Source organism: Neovison vison, chromosome 6 (genome assembly GCF_020171115.1).
Source record: "Neovison vison isolate M4711 chromosome 6, ASM_NN_V1, whole genome shotgun sequence".
NCBI classification, from domain to species: domain Eukaryota; kingdom Metazoa; phylum Chordata; class Mammalia; order Carnivora; family Mustelidae; genus Neogale; species Neogale vison.
The window spans coordinates 3,962,792-3,981,957 of NC_058096.1; positions in this window are offsets into that span (position 1 = coordinate 3,962,792).

A 19,166-nucleotide genomic window follows, 5' to 3' on the forward strand; every position below is an offset into this window, starting at 1 on the left:
ATTTGCATTGTGAGAGGGGGAGCATGAGGAGGGGAGGGGCAGAGGGAGAGGGAGAGAGAGAGTCTTGAGCAGACTCCATGCTGAGCACAGAGCCTGACCTGGGGGCTCCATCTCACCACCCTGAGATCATGACCTGAGACAAAATCAAGAGTCAGACACTCAGCTGGTTGAGTCACCCCCGAGCCCCTTTACATCCTTCTCGTTATTACTGTGTGTTCAAGACAATGAAAACAGGCATGCCTGGGTAGCTCAGTGGTTTGAACCTCTGCCTTCGGCTCAGGTCATGATCTCAGGGTCCTGGGATCGAGTCCCGCATCAGGTTCTCTGCTCAGCAGGGAGCCTGCTTCCTCCTCTCTCTCTGCCTGCCTCTCTGCCTCCTTGTGATCTCTCTCTCTGTCAAATAAATAAATAGAAATATAAAATCTTAAAAAAAAAAGACAATGAAAATGTTTCAAGGTACTCGATACTGTAGCACCTTATTTCTTCTTGTATATTTCTGTGACATTGGAACTATTTCAAATATTTACCTGCCCATTTGGTATCAGACAAAAATTCAAAATGCAAACTTGGAAGGTCACAGTCAATCCTCACCTGACTTGACCCCCAGCAGTGTCGAGACTGGTCACTCCCCCGACGGGACACGGTTTCTCTTGGGTTTCCATGCCCCTCGCCCCCAAGGAGTCCCGCTGGGCCTGCAGGCCCAGTCCTACAGCCTGGGAGGCTCCAACAGCAGGACTTGATTCTCTTACAGTCCAGAGGCTGGAAGTCTAAGACCCCGGTGTGGACAGGACTGCTGTCTCCCGTGGCCTCTCTCCGTGGCGCGCAGACAGCCGCCCCCTTCTGTGTCCTCACGTGGTCGTCCTCTGTGCACGCACCCGTGGCGTCTCTGTGTGTCCGCATTTCCTCTTGCTCTGACACCAGCTTGGACTAGGGCCACCCTAATGCTCTCACGGTAACCGACCACTTCCGTCAAGGCCCGGTCTCCAAGCACAGTCACCTGCGGAGGTCCCAGGGGCCAGGGCTTCCACGTATGAACTTAGCGGTTGGTGCACAATTCAGCTCAGGGCCCCGCCCTGGCTCGGTTTCTTCTCTGCCCCATTCCGCGTCCTCTGCTGACCACAGGACCCACTGAGCTGCCGCCACCGGCTCCAGGCTCAGTGACCCCGTCCGACCTCAGGCTTTACACTCACCGTCTCCACGACGGAACACAAATGATGGCCCCCCCGCCCCCGCACCCCCCCAGCCCAGACCCAAGGCTTCAGCTCCCTCCGTCTCCGCCCAGTCCACGTGGTCTTGCGTCCACACTGCACGCGTTACCGGCCCAAGCCTGAACGAGTCACGTCCCCGCACACGCTCTCCCTCTCATCCAGGCTGATGACGACGCCCTCCCGCCAACTTTCGGGCCCAAACACCTGAGCGCGGGGCTCCTTCCTGCTTGTCATTAGGGAAAGGCGACGAGCCTAGAGTGCCTTTTTCTAACCACATGAGGCTGCCGAGAAATCAGGGCACAGAGGCTTGCAATCGCACACGGCGCGGGGACGGCGGGTCTGGGCTCGGTCCCATCGCCTGTCACCTGCAGACGCAGACTCCAGAAGGGCTTGGAGGGCCAGATGGAGGCCTTCCCGGCAGGTCTGCGCTGGCTCAGCGCCTGTCCTCGGGTGTCGAGTTCAGCCCCTCACCGCCCCCCGCCCCCCGCCCCCCAGAAGCCGGGCTTCGCTCCAGAGCCTCGAGTCGGAGCACAGCGCGGGGTTTCCCCGGGAGCCCTGGGAGGGCGCTCGTGCGGCGCCAGCATTTTGCAAACACTGCAAACGTGAAATATTTGTACCGTGATTATGAGGACCACAGCCTCTTTCTGCTCACGCTTGCCCTGTACCCCAGCTCCCTCGCTGATGCCACAGCCGCCTCGGGCGCACTTGGACGGGCGCTGGGGTTACATTTCAGGCGGGATGAGTAATTGCTGTGTTGTCTGCCTCATGTGTTGGTAATTTGCTGGTAACGGGAAGGGGTGGGAATGGCTTCCAAGGAGGCTCCTGCCACCCACGGTGCAGGCTGGGTGTTTGACGGCGCCCAGCACCCTACGTTCGTGGGTTCTAGAAGCTTCCAGGCCAAGGAACGCAGAAGGGTCCACCCATTCCCTCCACAGACACGCCGTGTCTAAGCCGTGGTCGTAGGAAGTATGTATGCGCCCCAACAGGGAGTTAAAACGTTATTACAGAATTAACAAAACTCTTAGGCCGTTTTTCTAGATTTAGGCTATTCTGGTACTGTTTGCCTTTTAGCGTTCATCATTTCTTGTGATTTCTCGTCTTATTTGAAAGAGAAACCAGTTTCTTTTTTTTTTTTTTTTTAAAGATTTTATTTATTTATCAGAGAGAGAGGGAGAGCAAGCGAGCACAGGCAGACAGAGTGGCAGGCAGAGGCAGAGGGAGAGGCAGGCTCCCTGCTGAGCAAGGAGCCCGATGTGGGACTCGATCCCAGGACGCTGGGATCATGACCTGAGCCGAAGACAGCTGCTTAACCAACTGAGCCACCCAGGTTTCTGATCTGCTCTTGTACTTACAGTTTTGTGTCTTACTTCGTAAAGATGGTCCTCCTGCCTTGGGTAAGCTTCAGCCCCCCACACAACAGAGGCCCGGCCCTAGGAGGGTCCTCCGGCAGAAGCACGGGCCTCCCTGTCCCAGCAGGACACACTCAGGCCTTGTGGAAATGGGCTGTTGGTTTCGTATCAGTCACTTCAGGCAAGAGCTTCAATACGTAAGACCAAAGAAAACCCAGTCCCCAAAGCTCCCAGGGCCTGGGTCCTGCTGGTCAGGGTTGGGATTTTATGTTCGGATCTGTGCATTGGCTTAGCATTTTTTTTCTCTTTTTAAATCTCCTTCAGATCCCTCATGCCCTGGGACCACTGGCGCAGTGACCGGCCAAAGGGAGGGCTCCGTCGTTGGCAACGGGGGCTCAATCCTGGGGGCCTAGAACCCGAACCCATCAGTGCAGTCCGGATGCTTATCTGGGGATATGGACACAGCCAGTGAGGGTCATGGTCTGAAATTCCCAGGGGCAGCCCCGATGCATGCAAGGAAATATTCTCTCCTCCAGGCCCCGAGGAGGATGCTCGCGAGACCCAGGGGTTATAGCACCTCGACAGGCGTTTCTGGTCCAACTGGAAAAACCAGGCCAGGCCCCGGGTGACGGCAGGCTGCACAGTAGGAAGAGGAGAAGTTCCCCCAAGCCAGTGGGGAGAAAAGCAGCTGAATCACTCAACAAGTAAACACACACCACCCAGATTCCCACCAGCAGAACCGGTTCCGGGGGGCTCCAGGCCCCTCACCCCGGGGACCCTCCCCGGCTGCGCGCCCCAGCTGAGTGAGGGTCAGGGGTCCCGGCGCCTCTTCTCCTCACTGATTCCCATTTCTGCCTGCTCCCCGAGCCCTTCATCCTGTCTCTAAGCCGCCGCGGCACTCCCAGATCGGACCGGTGATCCTGGCCAGCTCCCCTCGTGGCCTAGAAGGAAACCTGGAAATGCGAGAGACCGAACCTCCAGAGCATGGCCATCGGGAGCTGGGCAAGGGGATGACGGAGTCTCCAGGGTTCAGGCCTGGGCACGACCCTGCTGTCACCCACTCTGGGAAGGGGTCCCAGCCCTGTCTGCTGGCCCACCCCCACAGCTCGCCCACCCTGAAGGTGGTACTGCTGTGGGACACAGAGGCAGAAGAAAAATGATTACATTTCCTTACTACCTAGAACCCACTGATAAGTCCTTGAAACAGGCAGAGAGTGACGTTCCTCTAGGGACTCAACTGCCCGAGTGTTAATCCTTGAAGGGCAAAAGGCAGTCCTAGCCTGACCTCCTCCAGGATCCTATAACTGACTTTAACATATAAAAATTCCTTTGGAAACTTCCTTTATCTCTAAACCCCCCAAGACACGTGCTGGCAATCATCCCCCAAGCACATGCCCCATTGATATACATCTGAAGAGTCTCATGACTCAGATTTTATTAGTAATAAATGACCTTTTCCCAACAGTAGTGAGCCCCCTCAAGGTCCTGGAAACCTAGCTTCCAAAATGCCTTAGAGACTTACGCTCTCCCTGACCCCCGCCCACCTTGAAAGTATATCAAGGGCCACTCCTCATGATCCCAGGGCAGCTCTTTCTGCCCACAGGTCCTGTCCCCGTGCTTTAATAAAACCACTTTTTTGCGCCAACGATGTCTCAAGAATTCCTTTTCGGCCGTCAACTTGGAATCCTAACTTCGTTCCTACATCAGTACTGCACAGGGTCCAGCCCAGCTGCTCAGCGGGAGGGCGTGCAGGAGACCATCCCCTCTCCTGCATCCTGGACTTCTCTCCGTCCCTTCTCCCACATCCTGGCGGGCTCCTGGCCACCGTGTGACTCGGAAGGACACGCTCAAACTCCACGCCTCCTCTGCAAAGCGGGCTCATGGCCCCTGAGTCCTAGTATGCCCAGAATCTTCCTGACACATTCCGGAAGCACCATCAACGTCCTGAGCACAGGGTCAACCCTCTTAAAACTTAAAAAAAAAAAGAAAAAAAAAAAAAGAAAGACAAATTCTTGCCTTAGTTCATTCAGACGACTTCAACGTAGACCAGACGTTCAAACAGCAAGCATTTCTCAGTTCTGGAGTCTGGGGGGACTGAGCTCAAGGCTCCTGCACCTTCTGGGAGCTTCCTTCTTCCCAGTGCACAGATGGCTGCCTTCCCCTGTGTCCTCACATGGGGCCAGAGGCCAGGAAGCACTGCAGGGGTGGGGGACCACATCCATGAGGGCCCCGATCCCACTCATGGGGCCTCATCCTCATGACCTACTGGCCTCCCAGAGGCCCTGCCTCTGAATACAGTGGGGGTGAGGATCTCCCCATGCAAATTTGGGGAGGCCAGAAATATTTAGCCCATCTATGTGATCACATTTCACAACAAAATTTTTCATTTGTCTACTTATTGTACTTATTTAACATAACTGATATCACAGATTATATATTCCAAAAATATTGACCTTCTCAAGTATCCCCCTGTTGCTCTGGGCGCTTTCGTTGGCTGCTGCTGAACAAGAACCAGCGTGGCCCCCAGAAGCTCCTTTATCCTCCCAAACTCCTCCTTGACAAAATGGCGCCTAGTTACCATCTTCGCACAGGAAGTTACATTAGTCAAGGGTCTGTAAAATAAGCAATGCACGTGGACCACCTCTTCATTAAATTTTGGAGGGAAGGGAAGACAGTTCACATCTAGAAGCCCAGCTATCTTTGGGTCATGTTTTGGGTAGCCAAGCTTCATGTCTACGTCACCAATGCCACGGTGAGATTATGAGTTTGAAGTTCGTAAGTAAGCAGACAAGAAGGCCCGGGTTCTGAGAATTGGGCCAGAGGCTCCTTCCTCAAGACCAAACCCCGGTGTTTTGAGTCCCTGGGCAGGTCATCCAGCTGGCTCCCCACTGGCTCCCCTCAATGTCAAGCTATCATCACCATTTTTCTGTAAACATAGAAAGATTCTTCTTCCCTATCTCCTTGGTGGCCCAGGCCTGGAGAACACCTGGGAAGGGATTCTGACAGTTGTCTGATGCCATCCAGGTGTGGTAAGGACAGGCTGGGCACAGCCGAGGCTGGCAAGTGCGTGTTTTTACCTTCCACACCTGTGTCCCTTGATCGTCCCCGTAACCTGTCGTGTCCGCCCTGGAGAATTTCCGCCACTTTTCATGATTACATCTCATGAATGATGGTGCCAGGGTTTAAAGCCAGTCGTCTGGGACTCCTGGGTGCCTCTGTCGGTGAAGCGTCTGCCCTCGGCTCAGGTCATGATCCCCGGGTCCTGGGATCGAGTTCCACCTCAGGGTCCCTGCTCAGCAGAGAGCCAGCTTTTCTTTCTCCCTCTTCCCCTCCCCCAGCTTGGGCTGTCTCTCTCTCTCTCTTTGTGTCAAATAAATAAAATCTTCAAAAAGTAAAATAAAATGAAACAAGGTGTCTGACTTTAACCAGCTTGACCTGAACACGCGGGTCAGCCACCGCTCTCCAGGGAGCACCCACGCAGCCCAGGCAAGAGTTAATTACTGAGACCAGAAGGCGGCCCAGGGGCCACGGCCTGTGGCTCTTAGCTCCAGCAGAAGTGTCTCTCGGGTAAGGAGCTGCCTTTTTAAAGACCGAAACCATCGTGGTCATCGTGGTCGTTCGCTGAGCTCCGTTTGCTTCTCTCCCCGCTTCCCTTCCTACCTCACATGGTCTCAGCCAGCCTCCCGCTCACCCAGGCGTCCACTGGGAGGCACCACCCCAGATTCTGCTCCCAGCCCCTCCCCAAGCCGCCTCCTCATGCTCCCCTCCGCCCGGCACCCCTGCCACGCCCAGCAGCCCCCTTAAATCTGCCTCAAGACCCCCCACGTCCAGGCACCTGGCTCAGGTGCGGCTTCTCGGGCAGGTGCCCCTCTCAGTGCTTCCAAAACCCACACGTGTCATTTACGAGGAGAGCCCGCTTGGCTTTCAGGATGACTCGTAAAATAGAAGACTGATTATCCGGTGCGGACCTGGTCCCTTTCGCTACTTACCCACAAGACGGAATCGAAATCCGGTCTTCTCTTCATCTCCCTGCTGAGGGCATCCCAGGGCCAGCAGGCTGGGGACGGGTGGGGATCTTGGTCAACATACTGCTTCGTGACCTGAAATTTAAACTTCACCGTCACAGATGTGACAGCCAAGCTGCAAACGTGCCGCCTTAAATATCCCATCTTCTTTTCTGATGATTTAAAAATTTGAATTAACAAAAGAAAGCCGGCAAGACGTCAGCCGCCCCCGGGGCCTGTCGGTCCAAGCGGTCAGCAGCGAGGACAGGGGGACGGCTCCCCGGGCAACTCACAGCGCAGAGCTGGCCCTCACCCTTCCAGATGAAACCCCCGTCATCCGACAAGACAGAAAACCCCACGTGGAGCTGCCCCCCAGCCCCCAAGCCCCAGGGCAGCTGGGAGGGGGTGCGCGACTTCATTCTGGACCACCGGCATCAGCTTTAAAGGTTCTCAAAGGTAGGACTCATGCATTTGCATTTTTTAATTGGGATTTTTAGGTGATTCTCCCACCCCGTGCCCCTGGAGAATGAGTGGAGACATCATGCACACTTACATGCAGACGGCCTCCGTGGGGGCCCTTCCCCCACCTCCACGTGAGGGCAACCCTCCGCTGTTTGGGACGATCACTTGTTTCAGCCACATTCACGTGCTCGATTGAATTCAGGCAAGGTCTTGCTGGTGCCTGGCCAGCCCTTTTATCCCGGCATGTGGCCTCCTGTGCTCTCATCCACTGTGAACTGACTTGCACGTTTTACTGTCAGAAAGCAACTGTTTGGGGCCTCGGGGTGGCTCAGTCGGTTGGGCATCTGCCTTGGGCTCAGGTCGTGATCCTGATCCAGCCCCGGGGCGGGCTCTCTGCTCGGCGGGGAGTCTCCCTCCCTTGCTGCCCCTTCCCACCACCCCCGGCTCTCTCTCTCTCAAATAAATAAAGCCTTAAAAAGCAAGCAAGCAAGCAACTGTCGCATTATCCTCAAGTTCTTGGGTCACTTCCCTATCCCTCCACGCAGGACAAAAAGTGTTTTTGTTTTTTTTTTTTTTAAATCCTGTTTTGTTTTTGTTTTTCTTTTCGTTTTAAGAGCTGCTGAGCAGGGAGTCGGACGTGGGACTTGAAATCACGACCTGAAGGCAGCGGAAGGCAGACGCTTAAGCGACGGAGCCACCCAGGCGTCCCCCTGCCAAAAACAACCCTGTTGGCGTCACTAATCTCCCAGTGGCAAAGGAGTCTGTGAAGCCCCCAGTCCCGTGCAACGGTATTGCCGACGGATTCACGTGTGTCTGGTAGTTTTAGGAATTAGCTCGCATGTTTTCCTTCCCCTCCCTCTTCCCTGCTGGCCCAGACCAAGCCGACTCCGGAATTTGTTTCTCTGGAGCCCGAGGTGGCAGACTGAGGGAAGCGACCAGAAGTGGGGCTTTCTGGTTCTCAGAGTCCAAAAGCCTAAATCTTGAGGAGGCTGTTCTAGAAGCACCGCTTCTAAAAGGCTGTAAAGTGAAAGGAGGAAGGGAATTTGCTTCGAGGGAGAGGAAGTTCCCTTTGCCGGGCCGGACCTCCTCCCGGCCCAGCGGGGCCCACGGGGACAGCGCTCGGGGCCCACGGGGACAGCGCTCGGGCCGAGATGCTCGTGGCGGATTCCCGTCATTCTCAGCAAAACATCCAGGGCTGCCTAACGGCCGCGAGCCCTTAGCTAACCAGCGACGCTCTGGGTTTGTGCCTTTCTTTCTACGCCACTGCGAGACATCAAAGAGTAAATTTTTAAATTGAAATGAGGAGATTCTTTTGGTTTGAAAATTTGAGAATTAAATACGGTTGTCATGGTGACGGTGAAACATACCTTCAGAATAAAGCCGGAGTGGGGACTCTGGGAGGACATGGAGCAATTCGGACCGACCAGGTGTCCGTCCCCGGAAGAGCCGGAGGGCCGCTCGGGAAGTGGGTTCGCGGGACGGACTTGCACACGCGCCGCTCGTCTGCCTCGATGGGTGCAGGCGTGGAACCGAGAGCAAAGACCCACACGAGGTGATTGAAACGAACCAACAGACGCACGAAGAGGAAGCGAAGCAAAGCAACGGGCTGTAGAGGTAGACACCATAGATTTGCTTCTGAGCTTCCTGGAACCAAGGGCAAGGGGCAGGGAGGGCTCTGAGTCACGCGCAGGGGCCCCAGAGCTACTCCATCGTCGTGGCAGACGATGCTCCCTTCCAGAAGGACCCGATTCTGCCCTGCCATCCTCCCGCCGGCATAGGCAGGGCTGTGTGGGGTGTGGGAGAGCCGGCAGGAATGCCCGTTCTCTACACTGGGTGTTCCTTCTAGAAACAGTGTAGAAGGAAATCGTTTATTATTGGACGGGCCTTAAAGCTGTGCTGAGAAGGGCATGAGACATTCCTTCCTTCTCCTGCTCTCTCCTGACTCCCCAGCAACCAGGCTTTTGTTACTGCGGTTCCCCTAGAACTGCCTCCCCCGTGGCCGCCGGATGGAGTGTGGTCCTCCCGCACGTGCCAGCCAGCTGCTTCCTTCACCTTGAACCCTCTGTCCCTCAGCCTCCCAGGCGCTCCCCTCCCTGGGTCAGCCCCCATCCCACCCGATGACGGGCTGCCCCTTCTCATTCTCCTTCCGTGAGTCCCTCTCGCCCTCACGCAGGTGCCCCCGGGGCTCCGCCTAGCTCCTGGCTTTCAGCAGCATCTCTCTGCCGACCCCAACTCTGTGTCCACTCCCTCAGCTCCGACGGCGTACCGACCGTCCCCACTTGGAGGGCTAATGGCCCCCGGAGTTAATTTCTCCGGACTGCCATAACTAAATACCGAAGACCAGGCAGCTCAAGCAATTTTCTTTCTCAAGGTTCCGGAGGCCAAAAGTCCAAGATCAAGGTGTCATCAGGGTTGGTTCGTCCTGAGGCCGCTCTGCTTGGCTTTTGCGTGGCAGTCTCCTCCTCCGGTGGCTCAAATGGTCATCCCTGCGCACATCCAAATTCTTCTTCTATAAGGACGTGTGTCAGACAGGATTAGAGCCTGCCTAAGGGCCTCGTTTTGACTGAATCATAGAGACCCTATCCCCAGGGCAGTCACTCTGGGGCCCTGGGTTAGGGCTTCCCCGTACGACTGGGGGTGGGGGGTAGTGCTATGCTCAGCCCATAGCAGCATCTCAAACTCAGCATGCCCACAGCCGTGTCCTCGCTTTCGTCTCCCAAATCTACTTTCCCCGTCCCAGTCAGTGGCGCCCCCGCTGGTCTAGTTGTTCAGACCAAAGTCCCTGGGGACCTCTCTGACTTCTCACTGCAAGGCCCACATGCATTTGTCCGTGTCAATCCTACCCGCTCCACCACCTGTCCCCAGGCACAGTGACACTCCGGGCACCTCTGGGTGCACTTTCTCCAAGGACCCTCTTCACCTGCATGCTCCCCAGCAATTCGCTCTTATCGCAGCAGAGAGTACAGCGCCCCTTCCACACACAAGCCGGGTCGTGAGATCTCTCTGCCACCACCCAACTCAGAATACAACCTAAAACTTCTTTTCTTGGGGCACCTGGGTGGCTCGGTGGTTTAGAGCCTCTGCCTCCGGCTCAGGTCATGATCCCGTGTCCTGGGATTGAGCCCCGCATCGGGCTCTCTGCTCAGCAGGGAGCCTACTTCCACCTCTCTCTGCCTGCCTCTCTGCCTACTTATGATCTGTCTGTCAAATAAATAAGTAATATTTAAAAATAAATAATAAATAAAACTCCTTTTCTTGCTCTGAGGACTTGTGTCATTGGTCCCTCTTCCAGTCTCTTATATTCTAGGTTCTTGTCTCTTGGGCTTTTCCTCTCGGCCCCGTGCCTACTTCGGAGGGACCTCTGCCTGGAAAGCTTTTCTTCCTAGAGGTGCATCTGTTACCCCTCCTGCCCTCTTGGGGGCCTCCCCTGCCTCCAGTACAAGCAATCATCACTCTAATCATCACTCTGCCCCCTTGACCTGCTTTTACTTTTCTTTTTAGCCCTTAGCACATCGGATTTATTGGTAGTTATTGTTTATGAGTTTCTTCCTTCCCTAACGGGATGCAAACGACATGATGACTCACAGTGGGCTCCCTCTGTGCCCCCAGCATAGGGCCTGGCATGAGGTAGGTGCCCAGTAACCCTGCAGAGCAGAAGTATGTGAGCAGGGGTGGGAGGGCTTGCTGTTTTCCTCATTGTCTCTAAGCTGAGGAATTTAGGTATAATTTAGGTATAATAAGGAGGGAGCACAGAGCAGGCAAAGATGTTTCCTACTTAGCAATGGCTTCTGACCTCGGACCTCCACGGAGACAGGACTCTGGGACCGTATTCAAGGCTTTAAGGTCCCAGAAGGTGGACCCAGCACCTTGTGGAATAGCTCATGGCAGTTCCAAACCTGTCCCATGCCAGGGCCGGTCACTCAGAGACCGTCCCCACTCCCTATGACCATGCAAATGGCTTTAGCACCCTGTTTCTAGTAAGACATGTCATTCTTGGTTTGGCCCACTACAACCAAGTGAGAGCTTTGTTATAAATCAGTCCAAAGTGGCTTGACCTATATTTAAAGTGATTAATGCCTTTGCTTCTGGCCTCTAATCATACATTTATGTCAAAGAACAATTAGGATACAAAACCATGATTCAGCTTTACAGTGCACATGGAGGAGAGTACTGCTACAGGTTAAGTTTCTCCTGTCTTACCAGACAGAGCATGGACAGGCAGCCTCACCAGGGGCTTGTGCAGCACTTTTGCGTGAACTGGAATAAATCACCTCTCCCACAGGACATTTTCTGGCATTTGCCAGAAACCTGCCATGTTAAAACTGCCATAAACGTGGAAGACACTCCCTGGATTTGCACAGTATGCAACCTGCACAGCCACACAGGACAACCCCAGGTATGGATGTCTCATTCCAGCCAATCCTAGACCTAAACTGGTTTAGGAATTCTCCCTTCCTTGGAAAAGATGACAGCTTTTACTTGTCTCGTTTTTCATGGTTTGCATTCATTGGCTAATTGAATCCTGTGCAGTACAGGAAGATGTTAGTATGCCTATTTTATGGTTGCAAAGGAATTAAGTCTCAGAACTTAAGCAATTCACCTGTGAGATTCTGCAAGTGCTTATAGATAAAGTGGAGTACAAACCCCAGTGCCCTGACCTGAGGGGTCCCTGAGGTCTGGGCCTCTCCACCCAGTGTGGCTGGGACTGCTCTGACCCTGTCCTTTTGGGTGGTGGCACTCTCATGCCCGCTCAGCCCTTTAGCTCATGGAGGGGTGATCTCCAGCCCCTCCAGGGCCCACAGCCAGGGAGACACCCAGTCAGTAAAGAAGGAAGTGTATTTTTGTTTTCTTTCTTTATAATGGAATAATGTACTGTTTTACAACAGACATTTTATACTCAGGACTGAAAGACTTTTACAAATGGGAACATAACCCCTGTTTTATTTTCTTTATTACTTTGTTGAGTAATTTATCACTGTGCATCTACATAAAATCATCCATTATTGTCAGCTGTAGGCTGACAGATAACCACCAATGCACCCAGACAAAGACCAGTTTCTCACTCCTGGTGATAAAGCAGAGCCTTCGAGATGCCTGGGAGAGGGGAGGCCAAGCAGGACCAACCGAGGACAGGAAGTTTAGCTTAAGGTGGGGCCTTCAGGGTCGTGTGGGGGATGGTTTGAATGGAATTGGGTTTGGATCCTTCTCGCAACATTCCAGACTGGTAGAAAGAACCCAGGAAGGAGTTTTGAAGGAGAGATTTGAAGAATCTCAGGGCCTAACCCGTTGATACTTACGGTAGAAGAATTTGTGCGCCTTCCCACAGCCTCAGTGGTGAACAATCAAGTCATTGGCCGGGAATACGGAAGTCCTGGAGATAGGGGACTATTTCGGGTGTGGGTCTGGGTGGTTCCCATGCTCATTCTTTGAAGGACAGATTGACTAAAGTGCTTATGGTTTCTGAAAACCGGTGAGAAATAGACAGATACATATGCATATACATTGACATATTGTTGACATGTATGTGCACGCACACGTGTGTATATACACGTACACACGTACGAGCACATGTGTGCATATTGAAATTGTGCTCAGCGTGTCACAGGTTCCCAAATGAATAGAACGAGAACCGTTCAAGTTAAGACAAACTATGCTGTTCGCCAATCAGCCACAGTTCGTGTTCCAAGTGGACACAGGTGTGACAACCAAGTTGCCATGTAGCGTGTCCTCGTGTGGAAGAAAGGGGAGGAGGAACAGTGCTCACCAAAGCTGTGGGCCGTGCCATGGGTTCCTGCTCTGTTTTGAACCACACTGACTCATCCCAACTCTGCTGTTGCCCACTTAACACGTCACAATGGCTCTCGTGGCTGGACGTCATTTCTCTGGGGAGAGACACTTAAAGGTTTTATGAAACTTTGGGCCAGCCATTACTAGGAAAGAGACAGAAAACAGGGACAGCTCCCTAAGCTGACTTCCTAACTCAGAGCCGTGGGTTTGGAGGTGGAACAGGGAAAGAAAGATGGTGGTAAATTCAACAGCTGTACCTAGGTCTGGCCATGGGGGCTCTGGGAGTCCCAAATAGCCACTCAAAGTCTGAAGGATATTTAAGTGTGAATATTGAAGAGAGCATCTATAGAATCACCAGGCTGGGCTTTTTAAAAATGATTTTTGTGCATTTTAGCCAGAAAAAAGAAATCATAATAAGCAAGGAGGGGGACAGTATGTTTAATGATGAGCAATACCTTAAAAAAAAAAAAAACTTTAAATTTTAGATCTTTAAGAACTTACTATGGGGGCACCTGGTTAACTCAGTTCTGTGTTGGACTCTTGGTTTTGGCTCAGGTTGTGATCTCAGGGTGGTGAGATCCAGTCCCACGTCAGGTTCTGTGCTCAGTGGGGAGTCTGCTGGAGATGCTCTTTCTCCGCCTCTCCCTCCTCTCCTGCTCACTCATACTGTATCTCGCTCAAAAAAACAAAAACAAAACAAACAAACAAGAAAAAAAAACACAAAAAACCCACACCTTACTATGAATGAAATATTTCTAATTCTTCTTTCTTTTGAAGAAAAAAATGTATCCAGATCAACACCCCTAAAAAAGGTGGGAGTGACGAAGGACAAAGCTCCAGGGGTCACACAAGGGGTTCGGTGAGACCCATCTCATCAGAGCAACCTTTCTGGAAATGGAATTGCATTTGGTAGTTAATACATTTTAATTTCTCTCGATAGACCCCACGTATGTGCTGCTGGGGAGGAAAAATTTTCCTTTACCCTTCTAAAGTTCTTGTGGCTAGTCTAAGAATTAAATTGACACGACACAGATTAACAGGCGCCTGGGTGGCTCAGTGGGTTAGGCCGCTGCCTTCGGCTCGGGTCGTGATCTCAGGGTCCTGGGATCGAGTCCTGCATCGGGCTCTCTGCTCAGCGGGGAGCCTGCTTCCCTCTCTCTCTCTCTGCCTCTCCATCTACTTGTGATTTCTCTCTGTCAAATAAATACATAAAAAAAAATCTTAAAAAAAAAATAAAATAAAAATAAAATTTAATTTCATAACAATGGAAACCCCACATATGTGAAAGATTCTAAGACAGAGAGCTTAATGGATTATCTAGTCCCTCCTGAGCCAAGAAATGGGATAGGGGTCTGGGGTCTTCAAAGGGGAGGACGGCACTTCCCAGGGAGATGAGAAGACAACAGATGTTTGGCAAACAGATGTCCACCAAGCCCACAGGCGGGTCACCCAGATAAATTTATCTCTACTAATAACTCCGGTTCTGGGAGAGACCCTCAGTTTGGATTCTTCTATGTAGTTAAGGGAGGGGCAAAATTTCTCTTGTTTTCAGAATCATCTGGAGGCCCACAGGGTGTCAGTTACCCTCAGCTCAAAATAGTGCACAAGCCTGAGGGGTCCATTCTGGTGAGACTTACTCTGACCCCCTTCAGTGCATTCTGAGATGAATAATAAAGCCTGCACTACTCATTTAGAAATAAATTTCATAAAATGCTACAAAATGAAATAATAAGAGGGATGGAAGAACATTTGCTATGCAAATAAAGCTGAACACGATTCCTGGCTTCTAACTGCTCCCCCTCCACCCCTGCAAACACTGTCCCTCCCTGCCCTGTACCTGAGTGGGGGTGGGGGGGTTGGGGGGAGGGAAGGAGGCAGAAACCAGAGCTGCAAATTCATCTCACCTTCTGTCTTAAACCTTTAAGGACGCCCCAGCACTGAGGTCAAACCAGATTCTCTGAATGGGTCTTGGAGTTCTGATCCAGCCCACTTTCAAATGTTGTCAAATGTTTGTTCTTCCCTCTAGAGAAGTCTGGCACACCCTCTGCAGAACGCACCCACGCAGAGGACAAAGGAGGGGAGTTGGACCTGCTGGTGCCTGCCCTGCCTTGGTGCCCACCACAAGCATCTCCACGCCCATCCAGGAGCAGCCCTGCCCTATGTAGTAGCTTGTCCGAGCACATGCAAAGTGAGGGCTCAGGTGTCCGTGAGGTTACGGGGGGAGGAGGAAGGAGCTCCTTTATGTTCCCTGTCCTACACTGGAGCCACTCACTGCCTCCCTCTTGCCTCACCTTGAAGACGCTGCCAGCCTGGCTTTGTACACATTTCTGGTGCAGAGAACGTCCAGCCTCTCCCTAAAGAATCCTCATGGACGGGCTGGGCAGCTGGTCTGCTGTGCCCTGTTCTTCCAGAAAGTGGGACATGTGAACGGAAAGGCTTTGTGACACCACACCTTGCAAAGTAGCCCCCATATGCCTCTCCAGCCCTGACTTCTGTCACCCTCCAGTCAAAGCCTGGGAGGTGGGCTTGAGATAGAATTCTGGAAGTTGACTTTTAATGAAGTTTGTTCAACGATAATTCGCTCTTGTTAGCGCTGGTGCTGCATTTATCAAAATGCTTGAAAGGGTACTGTGGGTAGCCGGTTGGCATCAGCACTGTCCTGGGAGCCTGCAGTGATGTTGTCACTGATGTCCAAAATGCTGGCATCAACAACGTAATGTCACCTTTCATCTCGACACGATGAAAACAAGGTTTGCATTCACTAACCCAAACTGAGCAATTCTACTGGGCCCCGGAGAGAGGGTAGATGGAGTGTAGACTGCACTAGGAGGTCAGGCTTGGCCGGTCCATTGCAGAAATGTGGCTCGACAAGAGGCGGAACTTGGGACTCCCCAGGCAGAGGGAGGTTGGGGGTTCACCCATCCAGAGGCTGATTGTAGAGTGGATCAATTAGAAATGGATTAATTCACATAGGTAAAAGTGAGTACCTTTATTTTATGGTTTTTTGGAGCTATGGGTGCCATCTTGGAGAGTCTAGAATATGTCCCCAACGTGATGAGGGTAGGTGTTTTGTTAGGCGTGTTTTAGGAGAGGGAATACGTCCTGAGCACTTTTCTAGTAGTAGGAGAAGGAGCGGCGGTCATAACTAGGCATTTAGGAGGGCCGCGTGCTCTTCCAAACCTGAACGCGCCGTAACTCATTTCGCCAGAGTTGCGTCTTTGTGAGACTTTACAGAGGAGACTGGGGCATCAAGAGGTTAAGTAGCTTCTGTCCTGTTCTGGGTTCTCTGGGAGGCAGGAAGTTTCTTTGGGGGCGGGGGTTGGCGTCTTGGTGGGACATCTTCTCCACACCTCTGCTTCTCTGTGACAGGACACCGGCCATCAAGGCCATGTCTAGCTTGGAGGACTGCATGTGACCAGGCCTCTGGTGGACGGATACCACACCCTGGGAAGCCTGCCACAGACCTGCGGCCAGAGATGCCCTGGTCTAGTCCAGGAAAACCTGTCATCCCCCGCCCCCCCATTTCTGGGTGCCTCCCCCAGGATAACAGAAGGAGGCTCAGGCAGTGAGACAGCAAGGAAAGCCCCCCTCCCTCTGACCTACTGGACCCAGGGGTCCTCTGAGAGCAGAGCTGGGGGCCACCAGCACCTCTCAGGATAGCAGGGCGGGAATCCTGGTCCTTCCTGCTGGACAGGGTCCAAGGGAAGCCATGCGGCCCCTGAGTGCTGCTTCACCTTCCCTCCTCCTCAAGCTAAACTTTCTATTACCATGACCCTACTTTTCCCTCCATCACTCCCCACCCCACCCGCTTTCTCCGGAACTGCCTGCCTCTGGGATCCCGAGCCAAGGGGCCTTTAGGATTTGGGGTCTATGACACAGAACGCCCTCCCTGGCCGGAGCCCCAGCCCTACGGAGCTGCCCAAGAGACACCCAAGCCCAGAGACCCAGTTCTGGTCTCCGCACACCTGTGGGACCAGGGAGCGCTGTGTCCTCCCAGAGAGGGGCGTCCCCAGATGTAAACTGGGATTCCCAATGTGCCCATCCCGGAAGGAGGTCACTAGCATGCTGCATGTTTAATAGAAGGTCACTGTCATTTTCACAGAGCTGGACACACGGCGCATGCTGAGCCTGGGGCCAAGCCTTTTATTTCATCCTCGCAAAGGACTTTTTTTTTTTTTTTAAATCACAAGAGGCAGGCTGAATTTAGCTTTGTGATTTATGTTACTGTGTTGAACTATATTGATAGCTTTGCTAATGTTAAAGCAATATCCTATTACCAGGTTAAAGCCAACTTGATCATAATCTATTTGCAGAGTGTTGGATTCATTCTGTTAGTATTTGTTTAGGATTTTTACATTTATATTTGTGAGTTAGGTTGGCTTGTAATTTTCCTTGAACTAATTTCGCTGGTTCAGGCATTGATAAATGAGTATCTTCTGTTTTTCAGTTCCTTGGAAGAATTTTTGAAAGACTAGAATAGTAAGTTTAACTGTTCCTAGGAACTAACACGGAAGATCATCTGGCCAATTATTTGGTGTACGCATCTATTTAAGTCCATTAATAAAGTCTGCTCCCTGTGTCGGTGCGGGAGCAGAAGGCTAGCTGAGGACAAGGCAGACCCCCTTCCCCCGCCCCCATAGGATGTATGTGCCATTCCTCAGGCACTCCCGGCTGCCCTAAAACTGAGGGAAGGAAAAACAAATAGTTAACTTACAGAGATCACAATCCTGCAAGACAGGAGTCCTCCTCGGTCTACGAAAGTCTCAGCAATTTGCAAGAGCAAAGCATTTCTATCAACCTAGCTTCCAGAAGGAAACGTAGATACAACGAAGTGTCCTCGTCACACGCGGTCGGTGGAAAGACGCTGGCGTTGGCCGGAGGGTCACGTTCCTCCGGGAAGCTCCCAGCCATTTTAATCTTAATGCTTTGCTAGAGGGAAAAACAACCTTCACTTGACAATGGAAGGCCTCTGGCCTCCAGAGTCTTCTTTAACATATGAAAATCCTTTAGAAACCTCCCTCCTCCTCACCTCCCCCAACTCCCAAGGATACAATCGGCCGCCGCTCACCACCCAGGTGCCGCCGCGCTGTCTGCCCACGGGTCCTGCTCCCCCAGCTTTAATGAAAATCACCTTTGTGCACCAGAGACGTCTTAAGAATTCTTTTTTGGTCGCCGGCTCTGGACCTCACGCCAGTGAACCTCACCTGTATTCCCAAACCCCATCAGTGCTGTTATCTTCTGTTTTTTCACGGATGTTTATTCCTTTGCCTGACCTTTGCTGGCCGAGAGAGAAGGCGGTGGATTTGTGAAGATCTTGTAATTCTAGAAACGTTTCCTTGAGACATTTTGGGAAACTGTTGTTAGGTGTACGCAAGCTCAATGACTATATTTTCTAGAAATTTGGCCATTATCATGGGCTCTCCTTATTCTCAATAAAACCTTTTTATTCTCAGGTCTATTTGGTCCATTACTCATGTAGCCAAACCAGCTCGTTTTAAATACGTCTAATGAATAACATAGCATACGACTGTCTTAAAAAAAACTAGGCAATCTGATAATCTATGTATTTTTTAACCCTATTCATGGTACCTGGACGGTTTAGCCCAACTGTGAGTACCTCCACGCATGATGGCTGAGGTATGTTGCATACACGTCTCCATGTGTATTTTGTGTTTTCTTATCCGGCTTTTCCGGATTGAGTGTTACTCCCCTTCCCCTTCAGCCTTCTTTGCTTCATTTTGTTTGGCTTCACTGAGTTCTTTTCCACTTACTCCATTTTTTTCTTCTTTGGGGTTGGACGTAATCAACACATACTCTATTTCTTTTTTTTTTTTTTTAAAGATTTTATTTATTTATTTGACAGAGAGAAATCACAAGTAGATGGAGAGGCAGGCAGAGAGAGAGAGGGAAGCAGGCTCCCCGCTGAGCAGAGAGCCCGATGTGGGACTCGATCCCAGGACCCTGAGATCATGACCTGAGCTGAAGGCAGCGGCTTAACCCACTGAGCCACCCAGGCACCCCTATTTCTTTTTATTTTTATTTTTATTTTTTTTTAAAGGTTTTCTTTCTTTCAGAGAGAGTGTGGGCGTGAAAGAGCATGTGTGAGAGAGAGAAAGTGTGAGCTGGGTGCAGGGAGCAGAAGGCAGAGGCAGAGGGAGAAGCAGACTCCCCCACTGAGCAGGGAGCCTGACGTGGGGCTCGATCCGAGGACCCTGAGATCATGACCTCAGCTGAAGGCAGATGCTTAACAGACTGCTTAACCCAGGCACCCCTCTGCTAAGTTATCTTTAAAAAATCCTGGCTTCTAGGGGCATCCGGGTGGCACAGTCGGTCAAGCGCCTGGCTCTTGGCTTTGG